Raw genomic sequence first — 8223 nt, forward strand, 5'->3', positions numbered from 1 at the left:
AAGGAACCACAGTTGAGGTTTCTTGATGCTGTAGTTTCTTAACATTTGACACATATTCACAGTCCACTTAAGAGCTAAAAGTAGACATTGCGCCAGAGAGGACATTCTTGCCCATTGAAAACTACATGAGTTAAACAAGACTTTTTGTGCAACTTTCTCCTGGTTCCTGCCCTGTACGAGCCAGAAAGAGCACAGAAATCGGGGAAGATTTAAGAACAAACTGAAAAATAGTAAAAATTCCTTTGCTATTTGCCTAGGCTGAGGCAGCACTGAATTTGGAACCCAGCATAGCTTTGGATTGATAAAATATAATGTTGCTGATATTCAAATGGATCATAAACTACAACTTGGAACTGATACTATGTCTTAAAACCTGAAAATGACTAAAAACATATTTTCAAGATAACAGTGTGTGAGGGTAAGAAGAGAGTTTGTTTCAGCATGAAAGGAGAGTCACATGAAAAAAGAGACTTCTTCAAAAATTCAAACCAGGAATAGCTCTTTTGAAAACAAATTACATACTCAAATTCAAAAAAAAAATCTTATAATATAAATACATAATTTCATTTAATATAAGTTTCTTTTAATATAAATGAATATGTCCTGGATGATTATTTGATAGGAAGCCTTTGGTCTTAATTTTATGTATGGATCTATTGAGCTTCATTTCTTTTCTGGCAATAATATTTTGAAGTTCTCCTTTGGAAAATTTCAATAATAATGTTTTATATATATTGTATATTATGTATTGGCATCTTTATCAGTCTTCCATGATGGGTACTTAAGTTGTTTCCATATCTTGGCTACTATAAATAATGCTTCAGTTTACATGGGAGTGCAGATATGTTTTCAATGTCCTGTTTTCATTTTCTTTGGATATATATCAAAGTGAAATTGCTAGATCAAATGGTAAGGAGTTCAATTTTTATTTTTTTAGAGATACATTTATACTAATTCCCATGGTAGCTGCACCAGTGGCTCTAGCAGTATATGTTTCCCTTTTTTCCATATCTTTGCCAACACTTTTTTAACTCTTGTATTTTTGATGATAGCCATTCTAACATGTGTAAAGTGGTAAATAATTGTGGTTTTGAGTTTCATTTCCCTGATGATCAGTGATGTTGAGCACCTCTTCATGTGTCTGTTGGCCATTTATATGTCATGTTTGGAAAAATGTAGATTCAATTATATTGTCACTTTTTAAACCAGATTTTGTTGTTGTCATTGAGTAGTAAGCATTTTTTAATAAGTTTTGAATGTTAACCCCTTATTAGACAATGATTTTGCAAATATTCCCTCTCATCCCATAGGTTGCCTTTCTATTTTGCTGACTGTTTTATTTACTGTGCAAACTGCAATTTGAAAAATTTTATTATGGGCAAAGATGTTGACTATTGTCAAATGCTTTTTCTACACCTACTGGGATGATTATGTGATTTTTATCTGTCATTTTGTTAATGTGGTATATTATACGGTGATTTGTGGATGTTGGACAATTCTTGCATCCCTGGACTGAATCCCACTAGGTCACATTGTATGATCCTCTCAATGTACCGATGAATTCGGTTTGCTAACCTTGTTTCTTTTTGCAATAGGTATGGTCTATTGTTTTCAGTGCTGATTCTTAAAATGGACGAATAAGTTGAAAATACATGAAAAATGATGTGTATGCAGACATCACCCCCCAATAAAAAAAGGGTAAGCATACAGATGTCTGACATATATACATGCATATATATACATATATATATATATATATATATATACACACACATACACTCACATTTTCATACTAATTTATCTCTATTTTACATAATAGTATGTGTTATCTGGCTACATTAATAATTATATCTGGTATAAATGTATTTGGGAGCAAACAACTTTCTTTTGGCATACAAATGAGCAGTGAAAGAAGAAAATGTGTTAGTATATAGAATAGGGCTAGCCCAAAACATGTGCTCTGCCAGAGATCAGGTAATATAGTACAGTTGTTGAACAGGGATTGGGAAGCTATTTCAAAAGTTCTTCCTGTTTTGAATGCAAATGTGAAGGAAATAAATAGCAATATTATAAATAAGACTGAATATTTTACCAGAAGTCAAGGAAAAAGCAGAGAAGTAAAGTGGGAAAATGAGAGACCAATGGGATGGGGTCCTGCCTTCTTTATCACTTAATTGCATTAAGTGCCCAAATGTGGAAATTATACCAGAGTTTGCTCATTTACCATTGTTTTATTTGACTAATGTACTCTTTCAAGATGTGGAAAAGTCTGACTTTGTTTAGAAAATTCTCTCTTTAAAAAAAAATATTATTAATTTTAGAGAAGGAGAGAGAGGTGGGAGGGGTGGAGGGAGAGAGAATCCTAAAACAGATTCCTGGCCACGAGCTCATCCCTATGCAGGGTTTGATTCCAGGACCCTGAGATCATGACATGGACCGAAATCAAGAATTGGATACTTTAACCAACTGAGCTACTTAGGTGCCGCAGAAATGTAATTATTTCTCTGAAAAACTTCATCAGTAGAGATTATATATAAATAAAAATAAGCAACTGATGAAATGGTCTTTCTTTTTTAAAAGCCCATATATTCACTGAGTCAAGTATTAGAAGTGAGCATTCACTTGTTAAATTACCTAATAGGGATGATCCTTTATTTTCCAATTCTTCAGTAACCAATGATCTTTACTTAATACAGCAAGTGAACTGACAGAAAAATAACACTGAGATATCAATAACAACAGAACTTTTTTGTATGCAGCTTTGAAAAAAAGAAGTAAAAGAAAAAAATAAAAAACGTTTCTCATTTTTAGACACTATTTTCAATTACATATTTCTTCAGGCCTAATAAGAATCCTAACAATTAAAACAAGTGCTATTTTGTTTTCATTAACTTGAAATTGATGTTTACCATTATTTCAAATCATGTTTAATTTGCTTTTTCAAAAAAAAAATTTGCTTTTTCAAGATCTAAAACATTAAATGAATATGTGAAAAAGAAAAATTAAGTAGAAAACAAAATGGTCATTGAAGTAATTGGCATAAATTTGTTGAATAATGTCTTATATTTGGTCATTATTTTCTGGTTCTACACACTTTGCTCTCCTAAACTCCATTTGCAATGAACTCAGCTATAAAATTGGTCAGATTGTCAGTGGTAATATTAGATATGTATAGCAGTGTCTGTTGCTTTTTGGGAGTTATAGCTGGGCTTGTCTTCATAGGTGCATGTGTATATCTGTCATTTATTGAACAACTCTACCATACATACCACACATACACTTGTTATTTTTCTACATTGTTACATATTATACTATAGTATAGAAACTATTTTTAAAAGAATTAGTAAGTATAAAATCTATGTAGCAGAAGAATTAAGTATCTCATAAGGGGATCATGTCACATGACATTATTCCACAGAGATAAGTGATTTATATAAATTTAAGACAAGACAAAAAATAGTTTTGGGAGTGTAAATGGTCACATAACTTTGAAACATTTCAGGTAAATTGCCACTCAGTAAAACATTAATCACATATAACAAATGAAAACCTCAGGGGGAAATGTTTTGATTGACAAAGAACTGTAGTTTGCCTTAGAGACTATGTTTGTCTTTTAGTATTTCACACAAGAACCTATTCTTAAACCAGGGAGCAAAAAACAAAACAAAACAAAAACAAAATTTTTTAAAAAGGCAAAAAGAGCTACTTCTAAAAGTAAAATTTAAAACTATTTATATATAATCATAGTTGGAAAAATAAGTGGAAATCAGTATGTGATTTCAGATGATTGAACATCTATAACAAAGAATTATTGCCATTTTTCTGGTAAATTCATTTTACAACTGAACTAGAAAGCAAGCAGATATACATTTTTTAAAATATGACTTTAAAAAGGTCTATGTTTGTGATGCCTGGGTGGCTCAGTGGTTGAGCATCTGCCTTTGGCTCAGGGTGTGATCCCAGGGTCCGGAATCCAGTCCTACATTGGGCTCCCTGCAGAGAGCCTGCTTCTCCCTCTGCCTGTTTCTGTCTCTCTCTCTCTCTCTCTCTCATGAATAAATAAATTATTTAAAAATAATAAAAAATAAAAAATGTCTATGTTTGAGTAACTATAAAAACCTGAATTACCTATAAAAGGAATCTAAAAAATTTTACTTTTAAAAATTGCAGAACTAGGGGATCCCTGGGTGGCGCAGCAGTTTGGCGCCTGCCTTTGGCCCAGGGCACGATCCTGGAGACCCGGGATCGAATCCCACGTCGGGCTGCCGGTGCATGGAGCCTGCTTCTCCCTCTGCCTGTGTCTCTGCGCCCCTCTCTCTCTCTCTGTGACTATCATAAATAAATAAAAAAAAATAAAAATAAATAAAAATTGCAGAACTAGACAAAGACGGAGCAGAAGCCGGGCACAGGCAGTGGACATGGTCCCGCCAAGAGCCGAGGATGGCAGTGAACTTATACTCAACGTCTGTCACCAGTGTTAACCTAAGTCAACATGATATGCTGGCCTGGATCAATGAGTCTCTGCAGCTGAATCTGACAAAGATTGAACAGTTGTGCTCAGGGGCTGCCTATTGTCAGTTCATGGACATGCTATTCCCTGGCTCCACTGCCTTGAAGAAAGTGAAATTCCAGGCTAAACTAGAGCATGAATACATCCAGAACCTCAAAATACTACAAGCAGGTTTTAAGAGAATGGGTGTTGACAAAATAAGTCCTGTGGACAAATTAGTAAAAGGAAAGTTTCAGGACAATTTTGAATTTGTTCAGTGGTTCAAGAAGTTTTTTGATGCAAACTATGATGGAAAAGACTGTGACCCTGTAGCTGCCAGACAAGGTCAAGACACTGCAGTGGCTCCCTCCCTTGTTGCTCCAGCTCTGAACAACCCGAAGAAACCTCTCAGCTCTAGCAGTGCAGTTCCACAGAGGCCCACTGCAACACACAGAACTACTGCAACCCTAAAGGCTGGCCCGGGTGTGGTGCGAAAGAATCCTAGTGTGGGCAACGGGATGATGAAGCAGCTGAATTGATGCAGCAGGTGAATGTATGGAAACTTACCGTCCAAGACTTGGAGAAAGAGAGAGATTTCTACTTTGGAAAGCTAAAAAACATTGAATTGATTTGCCAGGAGAACGAAGGGGAAAACAACCCTGTATTTTTATTTTTTATTTATTTTTTTATTTTTTTATTGGAGTTCAATTTGCCAACATATAGCATAACATCCAGCGCTCATCCCATCAAGTGCCCCCCTCAGTGCCCGTCCTGTATTGCAGAGGATCCTGGACATTCTCTATGCCACAGATGAAGGCTTTGTGATACCTGATGAAAGGGGGGCCCACAGGAGGAACAAGAAGTGTATTAACAGACTGGACCAGCAGAGCAACATCTGAATTCTTCATTCCAAATCATGTGCTTGACTGTAAAATACCCCCTTTTATTATTCTTAGAGGACTCACTGGTTTCTTTTCATGAGCAAACAGTACCTCTTCTTAAAGTGCACTTTGCAGAAGTTTCACCCCTTTTCCAATGAGTTTGAGTTAGGAGCTTTAACCCTGTAGCAGAGCAGTATTAACTTCTAGTTGGGTCACCTGGGGAACAGAGAAGCTGACCAGGGGGCTCACTGTGTGGATGCTCGTAACACTCGCTGCTTTTAGGTATATACTGAGGTGCAGTCCTCAGTAGAGAAATGTAAAGACTGATTTGAATTTTAAGCTAATGTGAAATCTTGGCAGAGAACTTTTTAATAAATAAATGCCTTAAAAAAAAAATAAAATAAAAAATAAAAAAAAAAATAAATGCCTTAAGAGTATTTAAAAAATAAAAATAAAAATTGCAAAAATTAACTCTGTAATATTAAGTCCCTTATAACAAAAACAGGCAATTTGAGACACAGTATACTTTAAGAAACATCTTTGTAGGTCATGTTTACTGAATATAAAGTATTGAACACACCATGTCAATCATATGTTTTTGAAATTATTCTGTCATAGAACAGTCTATAGCTAAATATTTTAACAAGGGCAAATTGGAGTCTTCAAATGTTTCTTTGAGAAGGTTAACAGCCAGTTGATAGGTGATTCAATACAACGCTGATGAGTAAAAAGTCTATTTACAACTACTATTTGATGTGATTAATGTATCCCATACTTACATAAAAATCTGCTGTATTTCTGAAAAGAACATGTGAGATTTTTACCTTTTTTTTTCTATTTTCCATTTATTCTTCTATTTATATTGGTATATCTATGTGAAAGTTTCTCAGTTCCATTTTTAATCTTCTTAAATGGTATGCAGACCTTAAATGTGTAAAAAGTTCCCATTGGCCTTGGAGAGTGGAATTATGATAGAAAGCGCGCTTGTCCACCCACTACTAGAGGCAGAGCAAAGAGATCCAAGCTACTGACTAATTTTACATTGTACTAACTTGAGAGTCAGAGAAAATGAATGAAAAGTGGCTTTTGTGTTTGGCCAATTTTGGATTAAATCTATAATGGCTATTAATAGATGTGCTTCATTAGACATGCTATATAGCCTATCGTAGTTTTGGATAATCTTCCTTCATTTAACCCTTCATTCAATTTAATATAATTCTTCTTTCCTTCCTGGCTATCTACCTTTCTGCTCCCATTAATGAGTAGCTACTCTATTTGGGTATTTCTGTCAGTTGTGAGGGATAATGTAATACACAACTTTGACAAAATTCTTACCCTCATGGAATGACATTTACTCAGCAACTAATTAAATGTTAGTAGCATTTTATGAAGAATGGGAAGGAATGGATTAAGGGGTCAAAAATTATAATGAGATGTATATTAGACATTTAATTTCTAATGTTCAAAAGACTTTTTTGATGAGAATGTGGACATCACAGGAGAGGGCATACATTTGAGAGTCATTGGTTAATCTAGAATATTAAAGATTAATGACTCTCAAGTCCACCTAAATTGAATACACGAAGGGAAGAGAACTTAAGAATCTGTTTCTTGGATACTTCAGTGTATGTATTTCATATAGGATAAAGGATAAAGATGGATAAATATGAGACTCAAAAGGAATAGACATTGATATTGAGAGAGAGAGAGAGAGAGAGAGACAGACAGAGAACAGTGTAGAGTCTGGGAAGTCCAGTAAAGCAATAATTGCAAAGAGGGAGTGGTATATTCTGCTAATTTTTTTTCTGTAGAAAGATTGAAAACAATAAAAAGTAAAAATTGACTAGTAAGTTTGGTAAAATGGGCAGTGTTGGTAATCTTACCAATGTTAGTTTTACTGAAGTAGTAGAATTTAAAAAGTGACTAGAATGTTAGGAAAAATTAAAAGAGAAGTAGAATCAGCAAACATAGAAAACCCTGTAGAAAAAAGACTAGAACAAAGAATGGGGTTAATGCTGGAAGGTTCCATGTCAACATGGGGTGAAGGAAGTATAAAACTTGTAATCAGAATAAAGAATGATTTATGGATGGAATACTTCAATAAAGCAAGAGAAAACATTGTCCAATGTACAAGTAAGAGAGAAAGCCTTGGAATAAAGCAAGGAGAGCTAACTTATCATAACAAGAATGACAATGTTAGTGGGTGGGTGGGGAGTACAGATTTAAAGAAGGTGATAGATGTGTGAATAGGAATATTAGAGAGTTCTCTTCTAAATGCTTTCATTTTGTCAGTAAATCATAGGAAATGTCTATAAGCAGAGTTTTGAGCTAAAAGTAGATGTTAGTGATGGTTTTAATTTCCTCAGTCTATGGGGGAGGGAATTCTAAAAGAAATTATCAGAGAAATAGATGTGGATAATCATCTAGCTGTCTAGCTCTTAGCATTCACTCAGTATTATTTGATGAGCAAAAATATCTTTCAGGGAATGAAATAAGATTTCCCAGCCATTTGACATACATGGTATCCTCTCCCCTGAGACAGTCTCTGTCATGATCACAATTAACTCATAGTCTAGTCTTTGCTGGTTAAAAGTGAATTCTTCTGACATAGAATTTTGGTTTAATTTTGCCCAATTTGAAGTGATCAGAAAGATTGATTTATAATATAAATGTGCGTAATTATTTTATTATCTAAATGTGCTGTATAAACCAGTAACCCTTAGCTGATTCAGACTAATTGACAAAGAAACCAATCAGTATAAGTGAAAAAAAGCATACTGTTAATTTTATTTAAACAGATCCTGTTTTTTTTTTTTTTTTCTTAAGTGTCTTTGAAACTAGAACCAGTCTAGG

At 34.3% G+C, this 8223-nt stretch overlaps 1 pseudogene; it reads left to right on the forward strand.

Moving 5' to 3' along the window:
* Positions 1-4440: 4440 nt before the first annotated feature.
* On the forward strand, positions 4441-5360 carry LOC112642699 (microtubule-associated protein RP/EB family member 1-like; annotated as a pseudogene).
* Positions 5361-8223: the final 2863 nt, after the last annotated feature.

The sequence above is a fragment of the Canis lupus genome, chromosome 19, assembly GCF_003254725.2.
Source record: "Canis lupus dingo isolate Sandy chromosome 19, ASM325472v2, whole genome shotgun sequence".
Classification (NCBI taxonomy): Eukaryota; Metazoa; Chordata; class Mammalia; order Carnivora; family Canidae; genus Canis; species Canis lupus.